The sequence below is a fragment of the Lissotriton helveticus genome, chromosome 4_1, assembly GCF_964261635.1.
Source record: "Lissotriton helveticus chromosome 4_1, aLisHel1.1, whole genome shotgun sequence".
In the NCBI taxonomy this organism is placed as follows: domain Eukaryota; kingdom Metazoa; phylum Chordata; class Amphibia; order Caudata; family Salamandridae; genus Lissotriton; species Lissotriton helveticus.
In genome coordinates this window covers 1,858,415,118-1,858,438,704 of record NC_136063.1, presented here as the reverse complement: position 1 = coordinate 1,858,438,704, position 23,587 = coordinate 1,858,415,118, and positions in this window count along the sequence as shown.

The following is a 23,587-nucleotide window of genomic DNA, read 5'->3' as shown; positions in this document are numbered from 1 at the left end:
ATGTGGGATTGTATGCATGTTCTCCCCAAACGGAGGGTTGAGCATGTCCGTCTGTATAGATTACACAGGCGTAATGTCGTAGAGGCAGAATGTCGATTGGCAGAGGATACGTTTTTTCATATTTTAGATTTTTTAATTCTTCTAGTTCTGGATCAAAGAAGTAATATACTTTGTCCGTTGTGATTGAATTTACCCATTGTAACCATTCTGGATCCAATGTTGTTGTTGGTAAATTACACGGTGTTGTTAATGCCTCAAAGGCTGATTCTGCTGTTCTGACTGTGATATGTCTACCGTCAGCTATGTCTTTTTCTCTAGCTATTGCGGTTTGAACTGCTTGAACAATTTTTCCTTTGTTGTTGAATCTCTGTTCAGCTTTTGTGTACAAATGTGATTTGAATGCAATTGGTACCTTATCTCCCTCATTAGAGGTTAGGTATGTGAATCCGCATCTCCCTGGGATGACTCGGATCACAAGGTTGCGTGTATTATCACGGGTTTCTAATTTTGTTTTAATTAGCATGTCTGTTTGTAAGGATCTCAAAATTTCTGTGTGTGCTTGAGTCCAACTGGATCTTTTAAAGTCTGGTTTAATTAGATCGTAAAGGGGTTTGACCCTTTCTGCGTAATTTGCAATGTAAGTTCTTCCGAAATTTAGGAAGCCTAGAATTGACTGTAGGTTTTTTAGTGTTTTAGGAGCTTGGATTACGGCACATTTCTCTAGGAAATTGTCTGCCAGGCTTTTGCCTTCACTTGATAACTCATATCCTAAGAATAGGACCGTCAGATGGGCAATTTTGGACTTTTTGAAGTTGAATTTGTAACCCTCTGCAGCGAAACCAAGTATTATGGTGTTCACTCTTTTCAAGTGAGTTTCCAAGTCATCATCTGTTAAGTAAATGTCATCGACATAAGATAATGCTTCATCATCATATAGTTGTAGTAATTCTGTTACTCTCGCTGAGAATACCCCCGGGCTGTTCTTGTACCCCTGGGCTAACCGACAGAATTGTTTTTGAGTGCCATTTACTGAAAATGCAGTTAAATATCTGCTCTCTGGTGCTATGTTTTGACAAAGGAATCCATTGGAGATGTCCAAGGTTGTTTTGTATTTTTTGCGCACTATGTTATTCATTAGTGCAGCACTGTGTGAGTTTTGCACTGCAAAAGTTTTGCAACATGTGTTAAGGTGTCGGTAATCCAAAACTAGACGGTACGAATTGTCTGGTTTGGAGACCGGAAACAAAGGATTGTTCATTTGTGAGGTGCAAGTTTCAATCACCCCCTGGTATTCTAGCTGATCTAGTATTTCATTTACTTGTTTTTTAGCTTCTTGCTTAATTGGGTACTGCCTTTGTGCAGTAGGTTGTGATTTTAACTGGACTTTGTGAGGAGGAGAATCCTCATCCCATCCTACATGATTTTTATATAAAGCAGGTGCTAAGGCCACTGCCCACTTTCTAGCAAGTGTGTATTTTTTATGAATCGGTATTTGATTCGAGAAGGCAGGCATAATTACTTCTTCGCCATGAGGGCACTCCCTGACAAACTCCGGTGGCCAGTCTTTTTCAGCTAGAAGGATGTCATAGCCCTTGGATAGGTTATCCCAAAATAGTCCCCTTATTTTCCTAGTCTTATCTCCCTCTATACGTAATGTTATCTCGTATATTTTGTGGGGCTTGCTAACTCTGGTATCTGCAGTTTCCACTTGAAGGTATTCATTCGTGTCCACTGTCTCCAGATGATTCATAAGGACTTTGCGAGCTATGCTCACCTCTGCTGCGCTGTCTAGCATTGTCTGAGCCCATTCTCCGTTTTTCAGTTGTGTCCTCAGTATTCTCGGCATTGTTAACTACCTTGATACTGGCTACCTTCTTTTTTGGAAATTGTGATTTCTTTTTCAGTTGAGCAGGTTCCTTGTCTTTGGACTTGGCGTGCTCTTCTGATCGTCCTCTTCTTTCCGATTTCTGCGAGGAATTCTGAAAAGATTGAGACGGACGTGTATCAATGTCTTGATATCTATCAGGTTTTTTAATATTATCCCTATTTCTAAGGTTATATCTATTCCCAGAGGGTTCACTCTGAGGTGACCTCTGTCTCGGGTTTGGAGATTTCTCTCTTCGCCTAGGAGACCTTCCTCTGGACTGGAATTTCTTTTCTTTAGGATTGGATTGTTTATTTCCATCCCAGTTCTTTTTTGGTGAATTATTGTTAAAAAATATTTTTTCTGGACTTGTAGTCAGTTGCGGTTTTACTGGTATTCCACCTAGACTATCTCTGCCTAGTTCTTCATAGGATTTTTCTATGATTCTGGCAATTTCAGCTGGTTGGTCTGCTATATCTGTCTCTTTTAACCTCTGGCGGATCGCCACGTTTGCTGCTTCACCCTTTATGTTGGCTAGTAATATAGCCGAGACCTGCTTGAAGTCTTTCAGTAATTTCATACCAAGAGTTAAAGCAGGTTCTGGACCGTATTCATCTTGAATTTGTTTTAGCACATCTGGTATTACCGAAATGGATGGAACACCGTGCGTTTTTGTGTAGATTGAAGCAAAGACCGTACCCCAAGTGTCACAGTCCTCAATGTGTGGTGCGATTCCCATTGGGAGACATATAGTCAGAATCCTGTGCTTTTCTAATGGGGTGGTGTCAGGAAACACCGCCTCTATTTGGGTGATTTTCTGTGCCAACCAGAATGGTATCTGTTCCCGTTTAGCTGGAACTTTACCTAGGCAGGATTGGATGTTCTGTGGTGTGATTTTATTTGTGTTCCCCTGGTGAGGGGTCAGCTGTGGAATTTTAATCGCTGGCTGAATTGTTGAAGTCCGCATTACATACTGAACTAATTGTCTGTGAATTTTTAGTAGTTGTTTTAGCTGTATTAATAGCTCTGGTGCAGTCATCTCGTCGATGTCTGGATGTGGTGTGTATCCGGCTAAGACCGGCCACGTTGCTCCTGGTCTTCCTAAAGGACCGAGCCTTGTAATGTGATTATTATGTTTTAGGGCGCCATCAAATAAGAGCAAATGCTCTTGGAATTTGAGTGGTACTTCCACCTCCTCGAAAGGAGTGTACATTTCAGGAGGTTCCTCTACTTTGTAATAGTGGAAGTACTTTGTTACAGCATTTGCTGCTGGAAAATGTATCCATGTATAGTATACCTCTGTCTGCCGATATTCGTGTGCCTCAATTACGAATATGACTGTGCCACCTCTAGGTGTCAGTCCATTTTCTATAAGTTTTAAGGTTATAGATCTCCTTTTGGCGACCTGGATGAGTATTATATCCGGGTCTGCTGTTTGCATGGTAGCATCAGCGTCTGCTATTTCAGTAGCTAATCTAATTGCCTCTCTTTCTCCATCACTGTCTCCCATTTTACTGACAGGATGGTATTATTTTTATTTGCAGATCAGGTTTCTTTATGGAAACAGAGATTAGGTGCACAATATTTTGGAACTGTTTTATCCTTCAACGTTGACTAGACCAAGAACCGTACATAGGAGTTCCCTCCTGCGAGGTTTTGGAGGATATAATAACCTTTCACCCACTCCAGACGTCTTTGGAGTATTTGGGAAAAGGGGTCTGAGTGAGAAAGCACGACTGAGTTACTCTAAATGTCTTACGTTAGTTTTATCGCCCTTTCCAAACGCGTTGGGCGCCATGTAGTGTAGCTCCTATTTTCCCAATAGGCTCTGCGCATTGGAATAGTACCTACAGCAGTAAAGGCCTAGGCCAGACGTTAACTAGGTCTACTACTGTCGAAACTAGACTTAATTTTTGGGTTTGCCAGCTAAGCTCAGAGTTCGCTAGAAACTTTCTCGAATGTTCAAGGAAGGATGAACTCCCCTGATTAGACAAGAAGGGATTTAGTTTCTGACAACCATAGAACATGACAACTTTGCTCTCCCCTAATCAAGAGTCAATCTCAAGAGTCGTGTGAGCACAAGGCAATTATTTTACTCAGTCAGTACGTGCATTCTTAGTCTCATCAGAATGTAGAGAAAAGGAAGAGACGGGCGTGTTCAATAAAAGATGTTATTTATTGATCAGTCTCTTTTCTCGTACAAGAGAAATGGATCGATATTATTGCAATACTTATAGTTAAGTAAAGTGCATACATTAGAAGCAAGAGTATAAAATAATACTGTAAAAACATTGATATGGTTTCTGAGCCATATGATGTTTAAAATGATTAAAATATATTTACATACACATATACATTTGACTAAACGTACTCAACTGGTGTTTCTAAATACGCCTACCCCGTGTACCTGACCTAAGTCTAATGCGTGGGCGGGAATAGAAAGTTACAGTTTAGTTTAAGTTTGTTTTTGCCAAGTGAATAACTAAAGAATTCTCTAGGAGGGGTTATTCAGTTCTGTACCTGGAATTTAGGATGAATGAGGAATGGTATCTCTTTCTCTGCTCTCGATATTCCAGGCTGCCTGCGAGGGCTGCCCAGAAGCGCCGGTGCTGGGTCTCTCGGCTTGAGATAGCAGCGCGTCTCTCAGCGCGTCAGGAAGGCGGGGCTGCTGCCTGCGGGGTCTGCTTCTGCTCTCGGCTTCGGCAAGTATGGCTGCTCCGTCTTGTCACCACGCGTCTGTTTGCATAGGGCAAGGTCGGCAATATTTATACCTTAAAGGTGCCGAGATTGACGTAAGGATGGACATAGGTACGTCAATAAAGATGTCATACGACTTGCTCGTTAGCACATTCTTTACTAAAGTTCTCTGTGAAATCAAAACAATGGCCGCACGGATTATCCAGGTTGTCATAGGTTTGATTTGTTATGAGAACGTCGTATGCCTTATCAGGGGCTGGAGGAATGTCGCTTGTCTAATTAGATCTCAAGCGTTATGACCTAATCAGATAACACGTTCCTGTGCCGTAGTGTGACTGCGTCAGATAACGGTATCTGCATCATGGGGGATTTCTTGCCTCATGGGCTGACTGTTAGTTAACTAGCTAGTAAGTTTAACCAGAATAGGGTCAGGAATAGGGGGATCGAATCAGAACCTATAGAAATACACGACAGGGGTGCCCCTGTCGCAGGGTTTCTGTTCTCACACAGAACTGTGGACAGAGGATTGGAACCTCGGCGAATTAGGGTGCCCCAAAACTCACCTTAGTAATCAAAAACCCCTTAGCAAGCTAGGTACAGTGTCACATTGGATATAACAAACTCTCAATGTTTAGACAATCCAGAATATGAACTTATAGTACCTCAGGATACGTGGAACTCATGAACAGTCGGTCGTTATATATTTCTTAGAAACCAGAACATGGAGTTAAGAAGAACACATGTGTATTTGAAATGTTTATTTACTAATGCCGTCTTCTCAGGCGTAGTATCTTAGATAATACAAGTACACATATTATCAGTAGCAAAATTACCAGCATAGTTACTAGTACATAAAAAGCGAATGGTGACAGTATGTTAACATGCTGTAAATGAATAAGAGTTAGCAACACTTATAAGCAGCCACGGGCCGTGGAGGGAGTTACGGTGGGGCAGGGAGGCGGGGAGGGGGAGGGGCAGGGTGGAGAGGGCTCCACCCTGCCCCTCCCCCTCCCCGCCTCCCTGCCCCACCGTAACTCCCTCCACGGCCCGCGGCTGCTTATATCTCACCCTCCCTAATACACATATTATATTATTTGCTAAGAAGGTCTGTTTGTGTTGGTTTAGGGCGTGCCCATACTTTAGTGTCTTAGATTTGAAGGAATCACATCAGCATACACCAGCTCTCTCTTCATGTGAACCGCATCAACTTTTGTGTATGTGTGTTCGGCAAAGCAATATAAAACCCGCCTCATGCCCAGAATTGGCAGAAGCTGCACTTATGTTATGAGTATGAAGTCGTGGAGATCAGACCTCATAACAATTCTGTATCGTGTTGTTCTTGAAACTTCAGCACTCGCTGTACAGATATAGTTTAACAAGCAAAGCAGATAGTAGAGCAATAACATATTATTCTCATGTAAACCACGATGAACTACTAGGTTGAAAGCTAAAGCAACAACTAAGTGTCGTGTGCAGAAGTTGCAAAAAAGGAAAAATGGCGTTTAAACCGGTAATGAGCCCATGCTAACTTAACACGGTGTAAAGATATCCAGGACCTAGATGACACCTCCCCATGATCCGGAAACGAACTGAATAAGATAATAGAAGTGCCATCTCATGAGAGCAGATTGCAACTTTATATGTGGACGGTCCGCAAGGTAAAACATTAAAAACTAGGAAAATTTAATGCTAAAGAAAAATAAAACAGCCAAGTACTTTATCGAGTCTTAAGCCAATAGGCAAGCTAAATAATAAAAACTTGACAAATAAGTCAATGAATTGTCAATGAAATGCTAGTACTCAGCATATCAAACATGAAAAAGGTCTATGACATAACTGTGTATGCAAAATAAGCTGCAACAGCCTCCAATAGGAAGTCACCGTCTTCATCCGAAAAGAGTTCAGCCATCCAATTTAAAAGCGGAAAAGAACATACGTGCTCTCCCAGCACCGGATCCTCTATCACCATCAGAGGACAGCTCGGTGGGTTTTCAAGAAAGCTCTGTTCCAAGAAAGACTGTGTTGCCGCCAGTAAATTCCAGGGACCAATTAGTCCATGCATCAATGCCACAGCCATAATCCTTTCGCCAGGACAAACCAACTCGTGAGTAATGATAGGAGTCATCAGCAGATTAAAGTCGACGTCAGGAGAAACCGGTCCGCAGAGACACAAATCAATGGCCCAATCGAAATCACAGGTCAGGCAGTGAAATACAGGCTGGACACAGGTGAAGTAGGAGAATCGAAAAGATAATCCATATGCCGTGCTTAATATCGCCAACGGCATTGTGCCATAATATTCTAGCATGCGATTGCGGAACAGTGTCAGCAGCTGCAGGGCGGGAGCTTGCACAGGAGGGACATCCATATTTAAAAATGTAAAAAAGCACAAGAGCGTCCGCTGGTAATGCAAGTAAAAATGGGAATCCACGAAGCACAGTGGAAAAAAATAGAATGAAAGAAAGCAGGGATGACTCCAAAGATTTTCTCAAATGAAGTCACGAGACCACTGGTAACAACTTTAAAAAAGTGCGCCAGGCCCTTTGTGGAGGACGCGTTAAAGATAGTCCGAACCATCTTGCTGAAATGGAAAGGCGAATCTGTATTGAAAAGGGTCTGCACCTCTGTACGGGTGTTCGCTATGTGAAGCACGAAAGTTTCACGGGCCGAACTCAAGGCCACCTCTCTCTGAGACAAAAGAGCTCTTATTCTTGCCATGCCGTTGAAATCTGCTCCCAAGGTTGGTATTTGTGGCCAGATTGAAAACTCCCTATGTTCATGTGTGGGAGGAAATAGAACATTTCTGCAGCAAATAACCCGTTCACTTACTGTTACGATAAAAGGAATACTTTTAATTAACCCAGAACAATCATCATTATTGAGCATCAAATAACTACCATTTTCCAACAACTTGAACGTGGGGATGATAGCAGGAACTGGCGTGCCTTGCAACACGCAAGCCATATTTGGTCGGTGTTTGTTGCATGAACCGTGTAACTGTATGTGCCTACACATTAGTGAATGATCTGGCGTCTCAGTGCATTCCTCTCCATTCAGATAAACTTCTTGATCATCTTTGAAACATCTGTATGTGTATGGAAGCGACCAGACCTCATGAAGAAAAGCACTACCTAAAGGTTCATAACGACCTATTGGTATATATTTCATACAATTTGAAAACTTATATAAAGCAAAAGGCAGCGTTATTAAACCGTGGATAAGGCACGTTGCCAAAAAACCCGCAATCCTCTGCTGATGATGTCACTGAGCATGTCATGAATGATGTAATATGTGACATCATCAGCAGTGGATTACGGGTAATAGTATCTCTAGTTTACTCCCCTATAGCTGTCTTTCTTTTAACATAAGTGTCTGTTTCCTTCCCTTATACTTACTGTTCTTTTTTTTAAAAAACATTTTTGGTTCACTTCCGGTTCGCGTACCGGCGAGCGAACTGGGAAGCGAACTACGAGAAATAGAGGTTGGCACAGTTCCAAATATTGTACCAATTTTTTAATAACGGGGAGGTAGTTCTGAAAAGAACTTTTTTTTATTGTTTTTGTTGTTTTATATTTTTTTTATTATTTTTCTGAACATTTTTTTACTTTTTTTGAATTTTTCTGAACAGTTTTATATTTTTTGGGGTTTTTCTTGCAGGGGGCAATGAAAACGATTCATTGTAAAGGGCTCAACAGGAGCAACAAAACAAAAAAAAAGTATTTATTATTTGGGGCGTTTCGTACAAACTTGCATATGATAGTCAATAGCTCTGTTGATCAGAGTGATGCTTCTTTCTCCGTAGCAAATGAATCCATTGCAATATACGCAGACGTGTTTTACTTCATGAAATCTCGTTTGAATATTTGGCACCATCTCCCTGCCCTCTGGTCCCGTTACTTCTGGTACAACAGATCTTCTGGCCATAATAGGGAGATTATCTAGGTCGTTACGAAACTGTGCAGCACTGTAGTTGTTAGGATGCCACCTAGTCATATGGCGATGCATTGTGTAGTTTCCGAAACTGTATTTTTTGTCGGTCCCTCTGGACAGTCTATCTTGACATATAAGGCAAGTTACGTATCTTGCATTTACTTTTTTCTGACCTTTGGGAATTTAAAAAAATTGCCAAATGAAGTTTTCTTTCCGGTGAGACGTCCTGGGCTCCTCAGGCAAAAAGTGCCTCTCTTCGTGCTCGTCGTCCTGTTCCTCTTCTTCCTCTTCTTGCTGAATTATAACTTGAGCAGGTGGTCCACTCTTCCTTGGATGTGGTGGAGGTGGTGGGGAAGCACCAGCTGAAGCTACTAAAGAAGCCATTGCTCACTGGTAACAAAGGGTCTTTCTCTCACAATGATGAAAGTCAGAGTGAGGAAAGAAGGAGGGATTTTCATCATTTGGGAAAAACAATAGTTCTCAACCAATGAAAAGTGTTCATTTTAGATTATATGACCTAGTCTTACATCATTAGGAAACCAAAAGTGAAATGAACCAATGAAAAGTGTTATTACCAAGTCACATGACCTGCTGTGTTTACGTTAAGCGCTTTGCAGGGCCTCCCGGTTTGCTTCCAGAAACCTGTGCTTTGCGACTCGGTAAGCGTACCAGTTCGCTAACGTAGCACGTCATATGACGTATCACGCGACAACGCGAAACGTCATGCGGACGGGAGGCGTCATGATGTTGTTTTCTAACGCGGCAGTTGCGGTAAAGAAACGTTTACCGGCTCGCGGTCTATTTCGCGGCATCAAGGTCAGCTAACGGGAAGCTTCCCGATTCGCGAAGCGGGAACGAAGAAAAAAAAATATTTAAAAAAAAAATTATTAATAAACATATAAAATATATTTTTGGATTTAAAGAAGAATACATTTTACAGCTACAGATATTAGCTGTTAAAAAACCAATGAAATTCACTGAAAAAACCATAGGTTATAGACCATATATAGTTAGGAATTAGCATTTACAAAACCTTGAAAATTCACTGAAAAAACCATAGGTTATAGACCATATATAGTTAGGAATTAGCATTTAGAAAACCTTATTTTACTCACACAAAACCATTGAAATTCCATATATAGTTAGTTGCACTAACTATATATCGCGCACCCGCAATCCACTGCTGATGATGTCACATATTACATCATTCATGACATGGTCAGTGACATCACTGATGACATCACTGATGACATCTCAAATGACATCACTGATGACATCATGACACACCAATACCAGTTACTACATACGCACTCACTGATTCCTACGTCTACACACACATTCACTCATTCACCCATACAATCACTCATACATACAGTCACTCATTATTACAACACTATCATATGCACTCATACACCTATGCAGACAGTCACACACTGCCACTCATCCATGGAGTTACTCACACACCAAGTCAGTCCTGTAAAGAATCAATCACACTTCCATTTCTTCATCTATACAGTTAAACACAGAACACCATACTTCAGTGACATCACTGATGACATCACTAATGACATCTGAAATGACATCACTGATGACATCTCAAATGACATCACTGATGACATCATGACACACCAATACCAGTTACTACATACGCACTCACTGATTCGTACGTCTACACACACATTCACTCATTCACCCATACAATTACTCATACATACAGTCAGTTATTATTAGAACACTATCATATGCACTCATACACCTAGTCAGTCCTGTGAAGAATCAATCACACTTCGATTTCCTCATCTATAGTTAAACACAGAGCACCATACTTTTCACACATATACTAACACATACTTACTCTCTTATACAATCACTGATACAAGTACACATTGATATGCACAGCGTCACACACCTCCCAGCCAGCCACACACACACTCAGTCTTCCATCCATCCAGTCATTCTTCAATATGTAAAACGTATTTAAACTTTACAAAAACACACAGACACTAGATGATGTCATCAGTGATGTCATCAGTGATGTCACTGACCATGTCATGAATGATGTAATATGTGACATCATCAGCAGTGGATTGCGGGTGCGCGATATATAGTTAGTGCAACTAACTATATATGGAATTTCAATGGTTTTGTGTGAGTAAAATAAGGTTTTCTAAATGCTAATTCCTAACTATATATGGTCTATAACCTATGGTTTTTTCAGTGAATATATATATATATATATATATATATATATATATATATATATATATATATATATATATATATATATATATAATGTAAAGAAATCACAAAATGGTGGGAGGTCAAATCTCTGACCAAATATCTGGCTGGAGGCAGGATTCCCCGTGGCCTAAGAATACTTATCGCAGCGTGCTTTGAAAACCCGGAACCTGATATGCAGGGAGAATGGGCAACCAGCAATTTGAAGGCATCAGCAATACTAGTGCAGATCCTAATTAAATATTCCGATAAAGATAGATCTAAGATTCTACAGGAAACTGAAACCCTGGAAATTGATCTTAATACTAGGTCTAAAAAAGATGTGATTGCCATATGTAAAACGGAATTGCAAACCAGAATGAAAAACCATGAGGATGTCATCAAACAAAGGAAGGTGCACAAGTTCATGAGAGACAGGATCAATTATGAGAATGGAGAAATCTTCACATTTTCAAAAAGATTTAAGCACCTTAGAATACAGCGGCAGGACCAAGGTAGTGGAAGAAACAGGGAGACCAAAATAACTGATACTGAGACTGGGCTGAGCTCTGAACTGGAGCCCAGTAATAAAAACCTAAGTAAGAGTCAGGGTCACAGTGGAAGAAGACATCCTAATGTTGGGTTTATCGTATTGTCCAAGAAATACACTGGACTACCCTCAAGCAAGGTTAGACACCTTTAAATACATTACGAAACTTAAGTTATTTATGTATTTATTTTATTCTAGAAGTTTTATATAGCGCTGGCTGGACCCGGGGGCATTAGAGCGCTTTACATTTTGTGGGCCAGACGGTCAAAAAACAGGGACCCCAAAAACATAACAGTATAGTATATACACAACATATAAGTCAACATATGGGGGACTTCAGGAAGATAAATATGGGAAGACAAAAAACACCATACTGTGGAGAAAGTGATAATTATAATTACATAAGGCACAAGATTAAGAAGAGCGTTGGGAAAATAGGGCAGTCAGGAAAGGGAAGATAGTAGTCAGTTAAGTTGTTAAGGAAAGGGAGGGCAGGGCAGTAAGTGGAGGGGGTTGGAGAGGGATGATGAGGGCTGAGGGTTGACGACGGACGGGGGGTGCAAGGGAATGCGAGGAAGGTAGACAGGGAGGGGATGTGATGAGAGGAAGGGCGGGTAGGGCTGGTCGCGGGGGCGCTCGGAAGCATCTACGGTCAGACAGAAGTGGCCGGTTTAGGGGAGCAGAAAGGGGTTAGGGTCCCCAGTATTTTATGAGGAGATGTAGTTTGAGTTCTTTTTTGAAGCTAGAATAGGAAGGATTGCATCGAAGGTTAGTGGGAAGGGCATTCCATATGCAGAGAGCATTGCCGTAAAAGGATCAAGACTGAGAGTTTTTCTTTTTCAGAAGGGGGGGATAAGAAGGAAGGAGTTAGTGCTTCTCAGGGATCGGGAGCAGCCGGCTTTACTAAGTTTGTCAGTGAGGTAGGATGGTGTGTTCTGATGGAGAGTTTTGTGTGTAATGCAGGCCGTTTTGTAAGTGGACCTACCTTCAATGGGGAGCCATTTAAGGATTTTGAGGGCAGGGGAAATGTGGTTGAATCGTTTTCAGTCTGTGATAAGCCTCGCTGCAAGGTAGAGAACAGATTTTAGAGGTGCCAGGTGGATCTAGGGAATTCCAGTAAGAATGGCATTGCCGTAGTCAATTCGAGAGAGGACAAGGGATTGGACAGCTAGTTTGAAGTCATCTCTTGGGAAGAAGGGCTTGATTTTCTTAAGGTGGCGGAGAGTGAAGAGGGCCCCTTTGGCAGAATTGTTGATGTGGACCTTGAGGGTGAGGAGGTTGTCATGGGAGATACCTAGTGATTTGACTGAGGCGGACAGGGATAAGGAGCAGTTGAGGGCATTAAGGTCTGTGATCCAGTTCTGAATGGGGAGCTGGTTGTTTTTTGGGGAAAAAATAATAATTTCGGTTTTTTAGGGGTTAAGTTTGAGGTGGTTCATGTGGAACCAGGCTTGAATCTTGATGAGGGTGTTGTTGAGGTGAATGATGTTGGCATGAGTTTTAACCTTATAGTAGAGTTGGGTGTCGTCGCCGTAGAGATGGTAGTTGATCCCGGCTTGTTTGAGAATGAGTGTAAGGGGTTCCATGAAGAGGTTAAAGAGAGAGGAGAACTCCTAAGGAGGTGGGGGTAGGGTTAGATAGGCAGTTATGGACTTTGATTTGTTGAGTGCAGTGTTGAAGGTAAGAGACAAACCATTTGTGTGTCATACCATTTAGGCAGAATCTATCTCTAAGAACATTAAGTAGAGCAGAGGGATTAACAGTATCAAACGCTGCGGAGAGATCTAAGAGGATCAGAAGGCTAGATTCGCCATTGTCGAGTGAGTGGTGGATGTCGTCTACAATGTTGAGCATGGCGGTTTCCGTACTGCATCCTCTCCTAAAGCCAGATTGGAAGGGGTCAAGTAAGTTAAAGTGTGCAATGTATCTGTCTAGTTGGAGAAGGACACATTTTTCCAGGGCTTTAGAGAATAGGAGAAGGTTGGAGATGCGACGGAGATTGTTGAGGTCATTTGGGTCCGCCAGTGGATTTTTGATAATGGGGGTGATTTGTCCAATTTGCAAGGAAGAGGGGACACAGCCGGTGGCAAGGGAGGTGTTGATAATCGCGGTCCAGGAAGGGGTGATGATGTGTTTGAGGTTTTGGACAAGTTTGGAGGGGAGTGGGTCTTTGGTGTGGGAGGAAGGCTTAAGTTTGGTGATGATGTTGAAGACGTCTCGTTCAGTGACTGCTGGAAATTAAGCCATTCGGCATTATTTTTAAGGAGAGAGTTAGGTAGCTTAGGGTCCAGGAGAATGTGGGGCAGGTAAGGGAGAGGGAGATCAGAGTTACGGTGGGTAGTAACGGGAGTAATGGGAGTTATGAGGGAGGGGGTAATAAGAGAGATGTCAGTAGTGGTGGTAGGGATAACAGTAGGGAGGAAGGATTGCTCAATCTGTTTAATTTTGTCAGAGAAAAAGAGAGCTATTTCCTCACATCTAGTCGTCGAGGCAGCTGGGACAGGGGGAACAGAAGCAGTTTGATTGCGTACGATGTTGAAAAGTTCTCTAGGCCTGTTCTTAGCTCGATCTAGTTGAGTCCTGAAGAAGGAAGCTTTTTGTCTCCAGATGTGTTTTTTGTATGACGACCTAGCAAGTCTGAGGCGGGTATGTTTGGAAGGGGAGGGGTGCTGTCACCATGATCTCTCCGTCTGTCTGATTGTGCGTCTTTCCTTATTTAGCTCTGTGTTAAACCAAGATTTTGAGGGGATATTTCTTTGGTTTTTAAGTTTGAGTGGGGCTAGTATGTCAAGGGTATCAATGACAGCTTTGTTATAGTGTTCGGTTAGCTCGTTCCAGTTAAGGGAGGGGGGATGGCGAGAAGTTGGGCATGGAGGTTAGATTCAAGTACGCCGAGAGGAATGTGGCTAAGATGCTGAGCAAATCGGAAACAACAACGGAAGTTACAACCACTGCTGCCCTTTCAGTTTTAAGAATTATCAAGCAATTGGAAACTGAAAATGATAGACCCAGATGTCGAACTAACAATCCCAGAAATCATCCAGGAACAGAACATTCAAAGTGGAGAGGCGGTGTCCACACCATTTAGGCCACGATCAAGAACAACACCAGCCACCATGAAAGACAACACAGATATGTTCCACAAGCTGATTATTGAGGGATTGAAAATAATCCACAGGGAAACAAGTGAAGGTAGGAAGAAGAGAACAGTTAGTGAGTGGAGGTATCATGATTTGGTGTCCAAATTAAGGAAAAATAAAAATGTGGTGATACGGAATTCTGATGAAGGGGGTAATGTTGTGTCATGGCCTATCAGTATGTATTTACATAAAGCAGTTACACAACTAGGGCAGAGAGATTGTTACAAGAGATGCAAAGAAGAGGTAATGCTCAGGGCTTATGCTGAATATACCCAAGAATTAGAACAATGGATGAAGGAGGGCTTGCTCTCTCATGACGAATTTATGTACCTTAAAAATGATAACCCCCGGTCTTCTACTTGATACCAAAAGTGTACAAGAATGCCAGTTGCCCCCCTGGATGACCTACCCTTTCTGCAAATGGGAGCATGATGGAAAATACATCTAAGTATTTTGACTTCTTTCTGAAACAGCACGTAGGAAATTTACCATTGTATATAAGGGACAGCAGTGACTTCCTAAAAATGAGCTACGATACACCCATGGAACTAGATTATGTGTTAAACGCACGGGATATGATAACCCTGTATACTAGTATTGCCCACAATGATGGACTGAGAGCAATGCAGCATTTTCTACGGGAAAGACCAGTAGGCTTGTTCAATCACGCTCAAATGCTGATTGCCATGGCAAAAAGATGCCCTGAAAATAACTTTTTTTTGTTTGGGGAGAGCTATACCAACAATAACGTGGGACTGCGATGGGCACCTGTTTCACCCCCAGTTATGCATGTTTACATGTAGGCTGGTGGAAGGAACAGGTGCTCCGCAGGGAACACGCACAGACCTGGGATGAGCACATAATAATGTGGATAAGATTCATAGATGATCAGTTTGTGATCTGGAAGGGCACTACGAACTCTGCTGAACAATTTGTGAAGCTTCTAAACTATAATGAATTGAACCTAAAATTCATGCACAACATCAGTAAGAGTAGTGTAACATTCCTTGATGTAGAAGTGTGTGTTCAGGCTGGAAGCTGGAGAAGAGGCTTCACAGGAAAGAGACAGCAGGGTACACAGCCCTTCATGCCTCTAGCTTCACCGTGACCAAACCAAACTTTGCATACCCTATGGAGAAATACTACAGCCAAATAGGAATGGTAGCACAAAAGGCGAGTTAGCTAAATGCCAAGATGATATCACCCAATGATTTATTGAAAGAGAGTACAGTAGAAAAGTGATTGAGGAGGCACGCTGGGCAGCGAACAAAAAGAAACGTGAGATGATTCTATTTCCCCAAATAGAATTTAGGAAAGAGAAAGTTGAACCCCAGATGAGATTTCTGACCACTTACAATACGCAGAACAAAGAATCTGCCAAAAAAAAAACTGGCACATAGTCAGAACAGATCCAGTTATAGGGAAAGTACTTCCCAGACACCCCTCATTTAGAGACCCAGTAGTGAGAACTAGCCCTGAAATGGAACATGAACAGAGCTGGTTAAGACCACCCCAGGCTTTAAGAAGTGTAATCGCTGGCGTGCAGCATAGGTCAGAACACCACGGCTTACTCGACTCCTTTCGGAGGCAGGGAGGTTGTGATTACAGGATCCTATAACTGCAAAACCGAATTTGCGGTTTATATTCTAAAGTGCACTTGCAACTTAAATATGTGGGGAGCACAACATTGCTGGTTCACAAATGAATCCTGGAGCACATGAGGTTAATAACTAATGGGGATCGCACATAACCTGCATCTCGCCATTGCGAGATGGCCCATCAGAAAGTTCCAACACAAGTAAATTACTTTGTAATAGATGCTGTACCACTAAGTAGGAGGGGTGGCAATCACACAAGAACACTGCACAAGCTTGAAACTAGATAAATCCTAAGACTTGATAGTAATATACCAAATGGGCTGAACTGTGATGAGGAACTGTGCTCTTGTCTATAAATCATTATGGTTAAGTGTATGACTATATCTGAGTTCTTATATGAAATTAAAATGTTCTGTGATTTACCCTTTATTCCTTACTTCAATTGCCTGTTTCAGATCTTGCTAGGCGTGATAGAATGGTAAAGAAATGTAAGTGTGTGTATTTGTGAGTATATATATATATATATATATATTCACTGAAAAAACCATAGGTTATAGACCATATATAGTTAGGAATTAGCATTTAAAAAACCTTATTTTACTCACACAAAACCATTGAAATTCCATATATAGTTAGTTGCACTAACTATATATCGCGCACCCGCAATCCACTGCTGATCATGTCACATATTACATCATTCATGACATGGTCAGTGACATCATTGATGACATCACTGATGACATCTCAAATGACATCACTGATGACATCTCAAATGACATCACTGATGACATCACTGATGACATCTCAAATGACATCACTGATGACTACATCCAGTGACTGTATAATTCTGTAAAGTTAAAATATGTCTTACATATTGAAGAATGAGTGGATGTATAAGTGTCTTGATGAAGGATTTAGTAAGGGCATGGCTGACTGTATGAGTGACTGATTAAATGTGTCTCACTGAGTGCATGGGTTAGTGACTAAACTGTCTTAATTTGTGCATCATTATGTCTGTTGTTCTGTAAACTGCTGCATGTGTTGATCATTAGCTATATGATTAACTGTATGGGTTATTGATTGGTTGCCCAAGCATTTGTATGGGAGACTGAGTGTGTGTCTGGGTGGCTGGGAGGTGTATGACTCTCTGCATAGATGTGTGAGCAGTTGATTGACTCGATGTATGGGTTCAAAAGTGCATGTGGAAACAGCTGTATGGGCGGTTGACTGTGTGCATGAGTGTATTGGTGAGTGAATGGATATCTCAGTGCTACATGTCAAAGTAAGTACATATGTAAAACACAGTACATGTGAGAGTTGACATATATAAATAACTGTGCATAAGAGCCAGTGAATGTGTGAGTGGCTGTATGGATCATTGTGAACTTGTATCCAGGATTGTATAAGTGAGTAAATATGTTTTAGTATATGTTTGAATAAGTAAGGTGTGTATAACTGTATAGTTGAGGAAATGGAGGTGTGATTGATTCTTTGCATGACTGACTAAGTGTCTGAGTAACTCCATGGATGAGTGACAGTCTATGAGTGTCTGTTTACACTGAGTGTATCTAAGGTTATATTAGAGTCTGAAGAGGTTCATCGTATTATCACATGAATGATGTCATCAGTGATGTGATCAGTAATGTCAAATGAGATGTCATCAGTGATGTCATTTGAGATGTCATCAGTGATGTCATCAGTGATGTCATTTGAGATGTCATCAGTGATGTCATCAGTGATGTCATTTGAGATGTCATCAGTGATGTCATCAGTGATGTCACTGACCATGTCATGAATGATGTAATATGTGACATGATCAGCAGTGGATTGCGGGTGCGCGATATATAGTTAGTGCAACTAACTATATATGGAATTTCAATGGTTTTGTGTGAGTTAAATAAGGTTTTTTAAATGCTAATTCCTAACTATATATGGTCTATAACCTATGGTTTTTTCAGTGAATTTTCAAGGTTTTGTAAATGCTAATTCCTAACTATATATGGTCTATAACCTATGGTTTTTTCAGTGAATTTCAATGGTTTTTTAATAGCAAATATCATAAGCTGTCGAATGTCAAGTACGTGGTAAGTGAAAACATTTTCGTGTTTATGCACACTGATCTGCTTTGAATGGTGCCCCCCCCCTCATTTCTATTAGGAGTACTCTCTCTTTGCAGATAGTGAAAGGTAGTTAACGCAGGCCTTTGCCCCCGTTGTAATCCGTCGTGCCTGCTTCTCTCTCCATTTGATTGATTGTTATCCAAGTATTTACTGTTTTAGAATTAGTTCTCTTTGGTTCATTCTCTATTTACAAACAAACACAGAGTCGCAATGCTCTGATAAGTCTTTGCAGATAACGAAAAATCGTGTAAAAAAAAAGAAAAGGAATCGAGCAAAATCAGTAGGCTACTAATAGGATCTCTTTTTGACCTCGCTAAAATAGAAACATTAGGAACAACCCCTCATGACAAATACAAAACTAGTGAGATGAACTGAACTCCACACAATGATGGCTGCAAAACAGCTCGGCTCCGCCACCCACCCCGCCCAAAATAATGATAAAGAGCGGCTGCCATGATTGGTTGCGGAATGGCCACGACGGAGCTACGAAATGGTGCTGCTCTCATGCTAACCCCAGCTTCAGTCTGAAACATCCAGAAACACTGTAGACTACCAATTCGATCAGTTCCGGTAGCGCCCCAATGTAACCCGGTAGAGAAGAACTAGCCCTCCCCTCTTTGACTGATGGTTCTTGTTGCCTGTCCCTTCTGTTGTCATTTAACAGAACTATTTAGCCTGCTGAAAGGGGTTGTGTTCCGACCGCTGGTTGGTGGAGACATTTTGACTATATTCTGGACCTGCGTTGTCGCGTAATGCGTCATATGACGCGCCGCGTTAGCGCATCCGGAAGTCATCCGGGGCGCGCAGCGCGTAACGTAAGCATAACAAGTCATGTGACTTGTTAATAAAACTTTTCATTGGTTCATTTTACTTTTCTTATTGTAATGATGAAAGGCTTGGTCATATGACCTAAAAATTACGCTTTTCATTACTTCCGAACATTATTTTTTCTTAAATATATGTTATAATGTTCCAGGCTAATGTACTTTCCCGGAAATTTTACAACTGTCCTGCAAGTAAAATATATTCTTTTTTCGAGAAAAAGAGCGTTTCTTCGTCCCATGACGGAGCCGTTGAGCAAAAGAGGGTCGACCTGCTGTCTTAGTCGCCGATACGCCTGAATATGAGATTCTTATCGATCACTTTATGTTGCAGGAATAGAAAACACAACAGCCCTTGACCATTTATCTTTACTGCGTTCCTTCGTATTATACCTTTTACCCTTCATGTAATTGGTCTGCTTTATTTCACTTGCCTTTTAATGATTCTAAAACAGTGACTATTATTAAAAACTTTACCAATGTATATACTACTACCATGTTTTCTTTTAAAAACCTTTATTGTGAAAATTTCATTATACAAATACGAGCCTATAACCACGTGGGCCTGCCACGGAGCAAACTGTAATCGTATATGATGAATAGACATTTACACTGTAGAGGAACGTAACGGGCGGGCCATTAGGTTGCAAGAACTAAGGTGTCTAACAGTTACGGAATCGGTGGACGTACATTTTATAATTAAAATACGACAGGGCCAGTTACAATAAAATTATCTAGATATACATTTGCGGGCAAGTACCATGGGTGACGTTAATTCGAACTTTCAACAGTACAGTAATCAATAACACATCAGAACTTAATATCAATAGGGATGTCGAAATATTCAATCAATTCTCGTCCCCGCCCGCCATGTGCTTCAAAACTGCATACGTATCTCGTGATTTCAAGGTTCTGCAACCAGTACACAACAAGGAGTTACGAGTCCCATTTATTCCGGCGCCATTTTGGGCGAGGACAGGCAGCTCCAGGATATAGTCAAAATGTCTCTACCAACCATCGACTATGATGATGTTCATATGCTGTATTTATTAGAGTAACACTCATCTGTCCACATGAAATTAATTTGCCACAATCTAAACATGTCATTTTAATCTTTCCAAAGTTCTTCTAAGTATTTGGGACCGTTTCCCTTGCCTCTGAAGCTCTCAGTGCCACTTCTTTGATGAATGTACTAGCAGGTCAGGGGTTCTCCTCCAAATCTCTCTTTTATGCAGCACTATAATTAATTGGTGCCACCTCTCCATATGACGATGCATGGTATAGTTACCACAACTATATTTTTTTTCGGTTCCTCTGGAGAGTTCATCGTGGCAGATGAAGCGTGTAACGTACCGGGCATTTACCTTTTTTTGCATGTACAGGAAAGGAAAAAAAAATCGAGCGTCCGAGTTCTAAGGTGTCCCAGGGCCATTTTAGTGGACCAGGCCCAAATCCAAAGAACAGGCCGCCATTTTGAGAGTCCTCTTGCAGCCGCCTGTCGCTGTAGCATCAAGAGCAGCCGAAACTCAGCTGAATGGCAACTGAAACGGTAAAGGGGCGCCCCACTACAGCAGACGAGCCTCCACCTAGGAAGGCCCATTCACGCCGGCTCCCCCCCCCCCCCTTCGGGCACCCCACGCCATTATTCGGAGCAGTATTGTAGGATGGCCACACCAGTGCGGCAACTTGCTAGACATCACCTCGGTGGTAACCGAATCTCAACGCCTTGTGGTGTCTTCTATTCAGAAAACATTGTTATGCTGCCTTCGACCTATTCGCCGCAAGTGCGCACACAACTCAACTGCATAGCTTGCTAGACACCACCTCGGTGCCATCCGGATCTTGGAATGTCAGCGCCTTTTGGTGTCTTCTCTTCAGAAAATATTGTTGCGCTGCCTTTGGCCCCATTCGCACATCAGTCCGCTACTGACGCCATCTCACAGGCTAATGGGGCGCCCCACGCCGACTTTCAGCATTGTAGGATGACCACACCAGTACAGCAACTTGCTAGACATCACCTCGGTGCCATCCGGATCTCGGCGCCCCACTGCAGATGAAGTGCCTCTCAACTATGAAACCACCACGGTGACATCCGGATCTTGGCGCGTTGTGCTGCCTTCGGCCTATTCGCACATCGGTCCGCTACTGACGCCATCTCACAGGCTAATGGGGCGACCCACGCCGAGTTTCAGCATTGTAGGATGACCACACCAGTACAGCAACTTGCTAGACATCACCTCGGTGCCATCCGAATCTTGGCATCTCAACGCCTAGTGGTATCTTCCATACAGAAAATATTGTTACGCTGCCTTTGGCCCCATTCGCACATCAGTCCGCAACTTAGACATCACCTCGGTGCCATCCGGATCTTGGCATCTCAGCGCCTTGTGGTGTCAGTCAGAAAATATTGTTGCGCTGCCTTTGGCCCCATTCGCACATCAGTCCGCTACTGACACCATCTCACAGGCCAACAGGGCGCCCCACGCTGACTTTTACCATTGTACGATGGCCACACCAGTGCCACAACTTGCTAGACACCACCTCGGTGCCATCCGGATCTTGGCATCTCAGCGCCTTGTGGTGTCTTCAAATCAGAAAATATTGTTGCGCTGCCTTTGGCCCCATTCGCACATCGGTCCGCTACTGACGCCATCTCACAGGCCAACGGGGCGCCCCATGCCGACTTTCAACATTGTAGGATGGCCACAGAAGTGCGACAACTTACTAGACACCACCTCGGTGCCATCCGGATCTTGGCGCGTTGTGCTGCCTTCGGCCTATTCGCACATCGGTCCGCTACTGACGCAAACTCACAGGCCAAGGGGGCGCCCCACGCCGACTTTCAGCATTGTAGGATGGCCACACCAGTGCACCTTACTAGACACCACCTCGGTGCCATCCGGAACTTGACGCGTAGTGAAGCTGCAGCAGCTGCAAATAAGCTTCAGACAGTGTTACAACCGCTGCTCAGAACTCTCAACTATGACACCACCTCGGTGCCATCCGGATCTTGGCATCTCAGCGCCTTGTGGTGTCAGTCAGAAACTATTGTTGCGCTGCCTTTGGCCCCATTCGCACATCGGTCCGCTACTGACGCAAACTCACAGGCCAACGGGGCGCCCCACGCCGACTTTCAGCATTGTAGGATGGCCACACCAGTGCGGCAACTTACTAGACACCACCTCGGTGCCATCCGGATCTTGGCGCGTTGTGCTGCCTTCGGCCTATTCGCACATCGGTCCGCTACTGACGCAAACTCACAGGCCAACGGGGCGCCCCACGCCGACTTTCAGCATTGTAGGATGGCCACACCAGTGCTGCAACTTGCTGGACACCACCTCGGTGCCATCCGGATCTTGGCGCGTTGTATTGCCTTCGGCCTATTCGCACATCGGTCCGCTACTGACGCCGCCTCACGTGCCAACGTATTTTCTCCGCATTTTATACCCTATGCCGCATAACAGGTCATGTGACTTGTTTATAAAACTTTTCATTGGTTCATTTTACTTTTGGTTTCCTAATGATGGAAGGCTTGATCATATGACCTAAAAACAACACTTTTCATTGGATGAAAACTTTTTTTTTTTCCCAAACGATGAAAGCCCCACCTTGTTTCTGGATGTTTCAGACTGAAGCTGGCGTCAACATGAAAGCACCACCATCTCGTGGCTCCGTCGTGGTCATTCCGCGAGCAATCATGGCAGCCGCTCCCCACCAGAAGCCTGCAGGAGTCGGGGGCCCCCAAAACTTTTGTTGAATCCTCAAGGCGGAGGGGACGCTTTCGAGAATGGGGTCCAAGACCTAGCAGACAAGCGTGCGATTTCCAAGGTGTCCCAGGGCCATTTCAGTGGACCAGGCCCAAAAAGGAAAGAGCCTGCCGCCATTTTGAGAGTCCTGTGACAGCCGCCTATCACTGCACCGCAAGAGTGGGCGCAACTCAGCTGAATTGCGGCTTTTGACACAGTGGACCAAAAACGGACGGAATGGCAACTGAAATGGTAAAGGGGCGCCCCACTACAACAGATGACACTCCACCTGGAGAGGCCCGTTCACGCCGCCTCCCCCGGGGCGCCCCACGCCGTTATTCGGAGCAGCATTGTAGGATACCAAAACCAGTGCGGCAACTTACTGGACATCACCTTGGTGCCATCGTTCTGCTGCCTTGGAACTATTCGCACAACAGTTTGCTACTGATGACCCACCCCCCGCGACGCCCCACGCCGTTATTTGCTGGGTGGCAACTTACTAGACATCACTTTCGTGTCATCTAGATTTCAACGCGTTCTGCTGCCTTGGAACTATTCGCACAACAGTTTGCTACTGATGACCCACCCCCCGCGACGCCCCACGCCGGAAATCTGGACGTTGTGCTGCGTTGGGACTATTCGCACAGCCGACCGCTACTTCGTTGTTTTTCCCTAAAAATGTTTATATGTTATTACTATTTTTGTTTTCTTGTATATATTTATAAATTATTAAAGTTTTATAATCTTACTACTTTGTCGGAGTGCTATATATTTTTAATGTGACACATAATTGTAAAAACTTTGATGTACAAAGAGTCATCCCTGGAATCTTCCGCTTCAGGCTCGGTCCCCTCCCCAATCACAATACAGGATGGTTTTCAGATAATAGCAACGCTTCTGCTGT